We start from the raw sequence: 11,449 nt of genomic DNA, 5'->3' as shown, positions 1-11,449 counted from the left end.
GACAACCATTCACACTCACATTCACACCTACGGTCAATTTAGAGTCACCAGTTAACCTAACCTTAGCAGCAAGAAGGTCTGGGTTCGAGTCCCGTGGCCGGTGAGGGCCTTTCTGTGCGGAGTTTGCATGTTCTCCCCGTGTCCGCGTGGGTTTCCTCCGGGTGCTCCGGTTTCCCCCACAGTCCAAAGACATGCAGGTTAGGTTAACTGGTGACTCTAAATTGACCGTAGGTGTGAATGTGAGTGTGAATGGTTGTCTGTGTCTATGTGTCAGCCCTGTGATGACCTGGCGACTTGTCCAGGGTGTACCCCACCTTTCGCCCGTAGTCAGCTGGGATAGGCTCCAGCTTGCCCATGACCCTGTAGAACAGGATAAAGCGGCTAGAGATAATGAGATGAGATGAGTTAACGTAACCTGCATGTCTTTGGACTGTGGGGGAAACCGGAGCACCTGCACGCAGACACAGGGAGAACATGCAAACTCCGCACAGAAAGGCCCTCGCCAGCCACTGGGCTCGAACCCAGGACCTTCTTGCTGTGAGGCAACAGTGCTAACCGCTACACCACTGTGCCACCCCGTCACACAATCTCCATCCATCCATCCATCCATCCATTATCTCTAGCCGCTTATCCTGTTCTACAGGGTCGCAGGCAAGCTGGAGCCTATCCCAGCTGACTATGGGCGAAAGGCGGGGTACACCCTGGACAAGTCGCCAGGTCATCACAGGGCTGACACATAGACACAGACAACCATTCACACTCACATTCACACCTACGGTCAATGTAGAGCCACCAGTTAACCTAACCTGCATGTCTTTGGACTGTGGGGGAAACCCACGCGGACACGGGGAGAACATGCAAACTCCGTACAGAAAGGCCCCCGTTGGCCACTGGGCTCAAACCCAGAACCTTCTTGCTGTGAGGCGACATTGCTAACTGCTACACCACTGTGCCACCCCCTCACGCAATCTTGTGTCACTAAAATCTTAAGGCTCACTCACAACCCGCCGTACGTGCTGCTACGGGTGGTCTGTGGTAAAAAAAAAAAAAAGGGCAAAACCGTGCTTGAGACTTGCGTGACACTTGCATGTGTTCAGCACCGTAGAAGGTCGCAGACTGGCCGTGGACACTTTTGGTCCTGCACATGCAAATTCTATGGGTCTTGCGAAAAATCAAGAACGCATACACTACGTACGGGACCCGTACTCCTTTTATATGCAGCGTGGCTAGTAGGGGCTTTTTGCAATGACAGTAAGATGCACGAGTGACGCACGGTCACTGTACGAGTGACGTGCCTCAGAAGTACTACACAAGTATTCCACACTTGCTCTTTGTGCAGCCCCCAAGACAGAAGTACATCTCACTTTCTACTCCTATGTGTGGCGTGCACGCAGCGCACGCGACCCGCATGCGACACAAGGGGCAAGACTCTGGGTATATATATATATTGGGGGAGGAACCAAGGAACTGATCATGTAGCATGTAGAAGGGAAGACCACCACCTCATTTGCTGTTTTTATTTGAGTCAGTACATGTTTCTGTGAAGATACTCAGTCGTCCAGGTACATAGTAATCTGTGGTTGGTAGAAGAGAGCAACTGGACTTGCTTGAAAAGTCTTGAAGACGTTTCGCCTCTCGTCCGAAAGGCATAATCAGTTCTGTCTGTCTAATAGGGAGTATCAAGTATTTATCCTCTCATGGATCATAATAGAATCCAAATCAGATGGTCGTTCCAGGCTGACAAAATTGAACGATCCTCTCTGGCTAAGATGTCTGCCAGTTTTCTGGAAGTCCTCTCATACTCCCGCACTAGTCGAAGGGAACTCATCCCAAAGTGTGTAGAAACATATCTGTGAAGATACTCAGTCGTCCAGGTACATAGTAATCTGTGGTTGGTAGAAGAGAGCAACTGGACTTGCTTGAAAAGTCTTGAAGACGTTTCGCCTCTCGTCCGAAAGGCATCATCAGTTCTGTCTGTCTAATAGGGAGTATCAAGTATTTATCCTCTCTATCCTTTTTCAAGCAAGTCCAGTTGCTCTCTTCTACCAACCACAGATTACTATGTACCTGGACGACTGAGTATCTTCACAGATATGTTTCTACACACTTTGGGATGAGTTCCCTTCGACTAGTGCGGGAGTATGAGAGGACTTCCAGAAAACTGGCAGACATCTTAGCCAGAGAGGATCGTTCAATTTTGTCAGCCTGGAACGACCATCTGATTTGGATTCTATTATGATCCATGAGAGGATAAATACTTGATACTCCCTATTAGACAGACAGAACTGATGATGCCTTTCGGACGAGAGGCGAAACGTCTTCAAGACTTTTCAAGCAAGTCCAGTTGCTCTCTTCTACCAACCACAGGTCAGTACATGTTAATTTACCATGCAAACGCCAAATAATATAGCATGAGTATAAGGGAATAACGCATTTTATTACATTGTAAAAAATCCCAACTAAATAGCCCAACAGTTTGGGCACTGAAACACTTTGACTCCGAGCTGCTGTCCTGCTCCTACTCCTGCTGAGTGGTGGGACGGGGTGTCAGGATGTCCTTGTCCTCATCACTGAGCATGGCACAATGGCCTGACGGCAATGATGGGATTGCAATGTCCTCACTTCTGGGCGTCGTTAGCTGAAACCTACATGAAAATCAGCATATATAATATTAATTACATAACATACAGATCCCGAAATGAATGTTTAAGGCATGTATATTATAGTGCAAGAGGTTTAATTAGTATTTACCTATGAAAATCCCTCTGGCGGGGTGCTGTGCCTTTTGCCGGCATACTTCTCCCTGTCCATGCAGGGCTCGCCGGTGCTGCCACCATCATCATCAAATTCTTCCTCCTCCTCCCCCTCTGCTGTTTCAGGCTGGGCTACTTCACTTTTGCTCGCTTCTTCTTGGGTCCCATTTTCTAAACTTTAAACTGAAAATTTTCAAAATTTTCCCACAAAATATCCAATGTTCTTCAGTGAAAAGACAGATGCAGAATGCTGCAGACACGCTGGTTTTATACCCACTCCTGACTTGCGTCACATGCAAGTCATGAGTGATTGTCACGTGTTAATCACATGCGTCACACACGCTTCACAAGTGCGGCCCGAACTCCTAGCGCAGGAAACTGGTAAAATGCAAGTCACCGCGACCCTGCAGCACAGCTGCGAGCTACCAAACCCTGCGACCCATGCGTGTCCAAAACACTTACGGTGGGTTGTGAGTGTGGCTTTAGGTTCTACAGCTTGCGATGGGTTTGCGAATACTTGTCAATGAAAAACTGGTAGCTCTCCGAGCTTCGTGAGTTGTTTTTTTAGTGTGTCTCCGCCTCGTGAGTGACCAATAAACGTCACAAAAAATTTCAAAGCATGCACTGAAATTTGGTGGCAATGTTTATTTTTGTCAGCAAACTAAGCAGCGAATACTCGCAGATGGGTTTGGGAATACGTCCTGAAGCTCGGAGAACCTTCGTCGAGCCTCTTGACATGTGTTTGTCTCGAATCCGTGTCCCCAGTGCTTGCAGGGGCCTCAGTGACATAGTGGCTTGGCATAGCCGAACCTTCGCCTAGACTTGAAAAGTGCATTTACAGTCAATGATCCTTCACCAAGGTTCGTAATTGGTTGGGCGAAAGGTTCATGAATATTCAGCAAATGTTTGGCAACGCACTTGTGATTCTTGCTGACTGATTGGCGCTGATATCGTGCATTGTTGAAATCTATTGAGCAAGGCATCGGAGCTCATTCTCCTGCCGGACGTCGACGTGTACAAAACCCTCAAGCATGCCTCCTAGGAAAAATGTATCCTCAAAAGGACATAGGCAATGTCACGCCTTTGCGCACTCAAGCCTGGTACAGCTTGAGCGGCCGTGCTCGCAGCGCATTGTGGGACCCAGTCGTTATGGGAAACACCTGATGCTGATTTGGGTGCAATCAGCATGCACATATAAGAACACTGTTTTCACAAATTTTGCAAAGTATTCTGTCAGGTATGCAGCGGTAGACAGATGTAAGTGTAGGAAGAGTGTTTATAAGCAGGCGTGATATTTACAAAAACAAAACATGAGGCAAGGTCAGAGTAACAAAACACAAACGAAACCAACACTGATCTCAAATATCCAACACTGATCTCAAATATCCACCACAGTTTCAATACAAGTGTCAGTCAGATGGCTAATTCACAAACAATATTTCTACTCATAGTCTTGTGAAATGCCTTCACATGGTGAAATCATATGGAGGTCTGAAAACTACAGATCTAGTTCATCCTTCCTAACCTCAGGTGCAGTGCTTAAACACCTGGATGCTTTGTTGTGCGTGTCCACACACATCAAGACAGTCAGAGCTACAGGTATCCTGTCCGCCAAAGCTGCTGACAATTTAATTCATTTCACTGCAACACGCTGGTGTTAATACAGTGGTCAGCACTGTCGCCTTACAGCAAGCAGGTTCTTGGTTTGAACCTACCTGTCGACTGGAGCCTTTCTGTATGGAGTTTGTATGTTCTCCTTGTACCTGTGTGGGTTTCCTCATGCTGATCGGGTCAACTGGCTACTCTAGATTGCCCGTGAGTGGGAACATTTGTTTGTCTCTGTGTTACCCCAACAATAGATTGGAAACCGGCCTAGGGTATACCTTGTCTCTTGCCCAAAGTCAGGTGGGATTGGCTCCAGCTTCCCCTGTGACCCTGAAAGATAAGTGGTATAGATGATGGATGGATCACATGGTCCAATTAGTGTTCAGGACTTCTTTATGACTAACAGTATAATCGCACTATCTGATGTCACTCAGAAAAGGATGGGTTCTCCTTTGAGTCTGGTTCCTTTCAAGGTTTCTTCCTCATGTCATCTCAGGCACCGTTCCTTTGCCATTGCTGTTTCTGGCTTGCACATTTTGGATCTAAATATAAATTTACATCCAGATTTCTGTAAAGCTGCTTTGGGTCAATGCCCATTCTTAAAAGTGCAAAATAAATAAAATTGGAACTGAATTACACAGAATTTGACAAATCAGGCCACGGAGTCCTTCTTGTGTTTCTAAAGAGCTAAACCATTGGTAAGTCTCAAAAACAGCAAGACTAGATTATATTGTGCCAAAAACATCCGAAAAAGCCTGTGCAGTTCTGGAACAATATCATATTCCAGAACAAATGCAAATGCACATGGCTTACTAATTAAAAAGACTTGCATAAGATGAATATGAGATGATGGATCAGAATTTCAGCTGTCATTTCTTATATTTACATCTAGATGTGTTAAACAACTTCGAACATCACACTTTTTGTTTGAATCCACCCACGTTTTCATCTCATCTCATCATCTCTAGCCGCTTTATCCTGTTCTACAGGGTCTCAGGCAAGCTGGAGCCTATCCCAGCTGACTACGGGCGAAAGGCGGGGTACACCCTGGACAAGTCACCAGATCATCACAGGGCTGACACATAGACACAGACAACCATTCACACTCACATTCACACCTATGGTCAATTTAGAGTCACCAGTTAACCTAACCTGCATGTCTTTGGACTGTGGGGGAAACCGGAGCACCCGGAGGAAACCCACGCGGACACGGGGAGAACATGCAAACTCCGTACAGAAAGGCCCTCGCCGGCCATGGGGCTCGAACCCGGACCTTCTTGCTGTGAGGTGACAGCGCTAACCACTACACCACCGTGCCGCTCCACCCACGTTTTATGTGATCAAAAATATTGGTGTATCTTATTGCCCAGGTGTGCCCTGTTAGATTGATTGTTGAAACAATTAATAATTATGAATGTATACTCTTAGTTTGAGCCCCAGATTTCACTTGTGAAGACTGTATTTGTTGTTAATATATCAGATGTATTGTAAATATCAGGAAATGAAAGCTGACATTATGATATATTGTATTATATTATATGGAAACGAGTGTTTTACTGGGAAATATGCCACTTGCATTTTTCATATGAGCTACATCCAGGACATGGAGAACCAAAACCATGACATAAATCTCTATATGTCACTTGTGAGGAAATCAATGAATTGTTTTGATAAATTTGGGTGCTTTCTGTTTGTGAATGTGTCTATATAATAAAAAGAATATCACACGTTGGCTTGAAGATATGAAGTTTATCTTCTCTTGTTGAAAAACTTGCATTTTTCATATGAAATGGATCTGAGTGACATATTGAAATGATATTGTCTGGCCTTGAGTGGTCTATCAGATATTATTCCATTCAGCTAGCATGAGACTGAGGCCCTGTCCACATGGCAACGGATTCAGGTGAATCTGATAAAACTGTTTATCGTTTCGGCCTGGCGTCCACACGGCACCGGTGTTTTGGGTGCCCCAAAACGAAATCTTTTGAGAACGGGTTCCAGAGTGGAAAAATCTGGCAACAGCGCCGTTGTGAAGTCGTCTGGATGAGTAGAACGGATTTGTTTACGATGACGTCACAACCACATGACTGTCAGTGCTTCACGCCGGGTAGAAGTGTAACGAACTCGATGCAAGTTGTCAACAAATCCTATAACTTGGTTCATGAAACGCGCTTACAAAATATTTCCACTGTGAATATTTATTGTGTAATGGTGCAAAGAGAGAGAGAGAGAGAGAGAGAGAGAGCGGGAGAGAATAGCCCTTAGGGCAGAGTCAATCCCGCCAGAAAAAATAGGGAAAAAAGGAGCGATCTCACCTCTTCAGATGTTGGTTTAAGTCCTACAATACATTCCTCAAAAAGGGCGTAGAAGAACAAATTAATCCATCAACGTGTAGCATTCAATTTATTCCGGACCATTAAAGACACCGCCTTCCGCGTAGAATCATACGTCATCCTCGTCGCCATATTGGATGGGGCAAAGCGGAGAATAAAGATGCCTCATTCATGTGCTACGTTTAACTCTACCAACAGGTTTGCCGTCCAAACGAGATCACATGGGATTACCTTTCACAGGTGAGACTGGAAAAATACTTTTCATTGTATTTGGTCATTATAACGTAATTTTACGAACAGATTTTTCTGACTTTGTGGCTAATATGAAGTCTCGCGCATAATAGTTTATGCGCATGCGTCCTTACTTCTTCTATTGTTCTGTGTCTCTGATGGGACCGTCTTACAGCGCACCTAGAGGTGTGGCATGTGTATTGCATCGTTTTCAGCAAGCGTTGCGTTGCCATATGTACCTGATATTTTACTGATCCGTTGCCCATGTGGACGCGATATATTTTTTTTTAAATCTCGTTGCCGTTGTCGTGTGGATGTAGCCTGAATGAGTCGAAGACTAGTTCATTATCATGCTAGCTGAATGGAATATATCTGATATACCACGAAAGAAAGCCAGCCAATATTATTATTATTATTATTATACACATACATTCCTTTCGGGGGGGCGGCACGGTGGTGTAGTGGTTAGCGCTGTCGCCTCACAGCAAGAAGGTCCTGTGTCTGAGCCCGGCGGCCAGCAAGGGCCTTTCTGTGTGGAGTTTGCATGTTCTTCCCGTGTCCATGTGGGTTTCCTCCGGGTGCTCCGGTTTCCCCCACAGTCCAAAGACATGCAGGTTAGGTTAACTGGTGACTCTAAATTGACTGTAGGTATGAATGAGAGTGTGAATGGTTGTTTGTCTCTGTGTTAGCCCTGTGATCTGGCAACTTGTCCAGGGTGTACCCCGCCTCTCGCCCATAATCAGCAATGGATGGATGAATAATCTGGTTCCTGATTTAGATGCAAATGCTCTCAAAAGCCAAGAGTTGCAACTTTGAGTTCATATTTAATTTATACCCCAATACTGTGGTAGATATAAAATAACAATAACTTTGTTAAAATGTCTGTGAAGATTCTCAGTCATCCAGGTCATAGTAAACTGTGGGTGGTAAAAGAGAGCAACTGGACTTGCTTGAAGATTCTTGAAGACGTTTCAACTCTCATCCGAAAGGCTTCTTCAGTTCTGTCTGACTAATAGGGAGTATCAGATATTTATCCTGTCATGGATGAAAAGCAATCCTAAGGTGTCGTTGAGTCATCCTGTTGGTGTGGGTCACTAGGGCCTGGGTGTGAGCGGCCTAGAGAGTCATTGGAGTGATCAATGGATTGTTGGTTCTCTCTGTCCTCCTGTGAGTCACTGAAAACAGCTGGGTTTTGGTGTGCATTCAATTGTCTGAATTAACTTTGTTAATATCCAAATATGTATGGAGTTGACTGTGTATAATGGTGGAGTAGTACGCAAAGCTTCCAGTGAAACAGAAAAGTCCTTCATGAGCTGTGCTCATGAGTGTTTCTGAGTCTCACCACAGCTTTCTCTTTGACTGGAAACTTTGTGTATTCTATTGAACTTATACCAAACTTGAAATTTTCCTCATAAGTAGCTTGGGTTTTTAGTTATGGCTTAAACACATACATACGGTCGCCTCACAGCAAGAAGGTTCTGGGTTCAAACCCAGCGGCTGGTGAGGGCCTTTCTGTGTGGAGTTTGCATGTTCTCCCCGTGTCTGCATGGGTTTCCTCTGGGTGCTCCGGTTTCCCCCAAAGACATGCGGTTAGGTTAATATGGGACGGCCTTGGGCTGAGGTGCCCTTGAGCGAGGCACCTAACTCCCAACTGCTCCCCGGGTGCTGTTAGCATGGCTGCTCATTGCTCATGTGTGTGTTCACTGCTTGTGTATTCTACTGAACTTATACCAAACTTGAAATTTTCCTCATAAGTAGCTTGGGTTTTTAGTTATGGCTTAAACACGTACATAAGGCGGCACGGTGGTGTAGTGGTTAGCACGGTCGCCTCACAGCAAGAGAACCCAGCGGCTGGCGAGGGCCTTTCTGTGTGGAGTTTGCATGGTGTCTGCGTGGGTTTCCTCCGGGTGCTCTGGTTTCCCCCACAGTCCAAAGACATGCGGTTAGGTTAATATGGGACGGCCTTGGGCTGAGGTGCCCTTGAGCGATGCACCTTACTCCCAACTGCTCCCTGGGTGATGTTAGCATGGCTGCTCACTGCTCTGGGTATGTGTGTGTGCTCATTGTTCACGTGTGTGTTCACTGCTTCAGATGGGTTAAATGCAGAGAGGAAATTTCACAAGTGTGTGATGAATAAAGTTGTGCTTTGTTTCTTTCTTTTCTTTCTATAAGGAACCCTATTTCCAGTGTCACGGTCTGATCGTGCGCTGGTATAAATTTACCATGCGCAGACCGATTTTTTTCCCCGGTCAACTTCCGGGAAGTCTAAATTTACCATTTCTTGCTGCGATTTTGTACCGAGCATTTCAACACATTTGTGGACTAATAGAACGCGAATTGTGACTACAATTGTGAGATTTGATTATCAGTAGAGAAGAATGGTTTGGATTGAATTTTATTAGTATATATGTAAATGAAGTTAATAAAGTTGTTCAAAACACTTTACATTCTGACTTCATTCTTTCATATATACTTAAACAAATCAATATTCATGAAGATAAAGTTCATCATTCCTGGCTGCTGGCTGGTCCTGATCAGCCTACTTAGTGCATAAACTGGAACTAAAACACGGGTCATTCATTCATTCATTCATTCATCAAGATAAAGTGAAAATTTATTTGTGGATCAAGTACGAACGTAAATCCCATATCATATTGGGCTGGTAAATTCTGACTAGGTCCAATGACAGGAGTCTAATTATACCAGGTTGGTAAATTTGACAGAATAACTATATTATAATCATGATGAGTCTCACTCAAACAAATCAGTATTCATTAAGATAAAGTGAAAATTTATTTGTGGATCAAGTATGAGCATCAGGGCGGCACAGTGGTGTAGTGGTTAGCACTGTCGCCTCACAGCAAGAAGGTCCGGGTTCGAGCCCCGTGGCCGGCGAGGGCCTTTCTGTGTGGAGTTTGCATGTTCTCCCCGTGTCCGCGTGGGTTTCCTCCGGGTGCTCCGGTTTCCCCCACAGTCCAAAGACATGCAGGTTAGGTTAACTGGTGACTCTAAATTGAGCGTAGGTGTGAATGTGAGTGTGAATGGTTGTCTGTGTCTATGTGTCAGCCCTGTGATGACCTGGCGACTTGTCCAGGGTGTACCCCGCCTTTCGCCCGTAGTCAGCTGGGATAGGCTCCAGCTTGCCTGCGACCCTGTAAAACAGGATAAAGCGGCTAGAGATAATGAGATGAGATGAGAAGTATGAGCATAAATCTCCTATCATATTAGGCTGGTAAATTCAGACTAGGCCCAATGACAGCAGTCTAATTATACCAAGTTGGTAAATTTGAGATAACTAAATTATTATAATCATGAGGAGTCTTACTTAAACAAATCAATATTCATCAAGATAAAGTGTAAATGATTCAAGTATGAACATAAATCTCATATTAGGCTGGTAAATTCAGACTAGGCCCAATTATACCAAGTTGGTAAATTTATACTGTGGTAAATTCAGACCGGGCGGCACGGTGGTGTAGTGGTTAGTGCTGTCGCCTCACAGCAAGAAGGTCCGGGTTCGAGCCCCGTGATTGGCGAGGGTCTTTCTGTGTGGAGTTTGCATGTTCTCCCCGTGTCCGCGTGGGTTTCCTCCGGGTGCTCCGGTTTCCCCCACAGTGCAAAGACATGCAGGTTAGGTTAACTGGTGACTCTAAATTGACCGTAGGTGTGAATGTGAATGGTTGTCTGTGTCCATGTGTCAGCCCTGTGATGACCTGGCGACTTGTCCAGGGTGTACCCCGCCTTTCGCCCATAGTCAGCTGGGATAGGCTCCAGCTTGCCTGTGACCCTGTAGAACAGGATAAAGCGGCTAGAGATAATGAGATAGAACTCAAGTTCTTGGGAGGCACGGTGGTGTAAACACGGTGCTGTCGCATCACAGCAAGAAGGTTCTGGGTTCGAGCCCCGGGGCTGGAGAGGGCCTTTCTGTGCGGAGTTTGCATGTTCTCCCCGTGTCCGCGTGGGTTTCCTCCGGGTGCTCCGGTTTCCCCCACAGTCCAAAGACATGCAGGTTAGGTTAACTGGTGACTCTAAATTGAGCGTAGGTGTGAATGTGAGTGTGAATGGTTGTCTGTGTCTATGTGTCAGCCCTGTGATGACCTGGCGACTTGTCCAGGGTGTACCCCGCCTTTCGCCCGTAGTCAGCCGGGATAGGCTCCAGCTTGCCTGCGACCCTGTAGAACAGGATAAAGCGGCTAGAGATAATGAGATAGAACTCAAGTTCTTGGGAGGCACGGTGGTGTAAACACGGTGCTGTCGCATCACAGCAAGAAGGTCCGGGTTCGAGCCCCGTGGCCGGCGAGGGCCTTTCTGTGTGGAGTTTGCATGTTCTCCCCGTGTCCGCGTGGGTTTCCTCCGGGTGCTCCGGTTTCCCCCACAGTCCAAAGACATGCAGGTTAGGTTAACTGGTGACTCTAAATTGACCGTAGGTGTGAATGTGAGTGTGAATGGTTGTCTGTGTGTCAGCCCTGTGATGACCTGGCGACTTGTCCAGCCTGTAGTTTTCCCAGCTTTCTGATTGGTGCAAAT

Source organism: Neoarius graeffei, chromosome 11 (assembly GCF_027579695.1).
Source record: "Neoarius graeffei isolate fNeoGra1 chromosome 11, fNeoGra1.pri, whole genome shotgun sequence".
Lineage (NCBI taxonomy): Eukaryota > Metazoa > Chordata > Actinopteri > Siluriformes > Ariidae > Neoarius > Neoarius graeffei.
Note: the sequence above shows the minus strand (reverse complement) of the source record.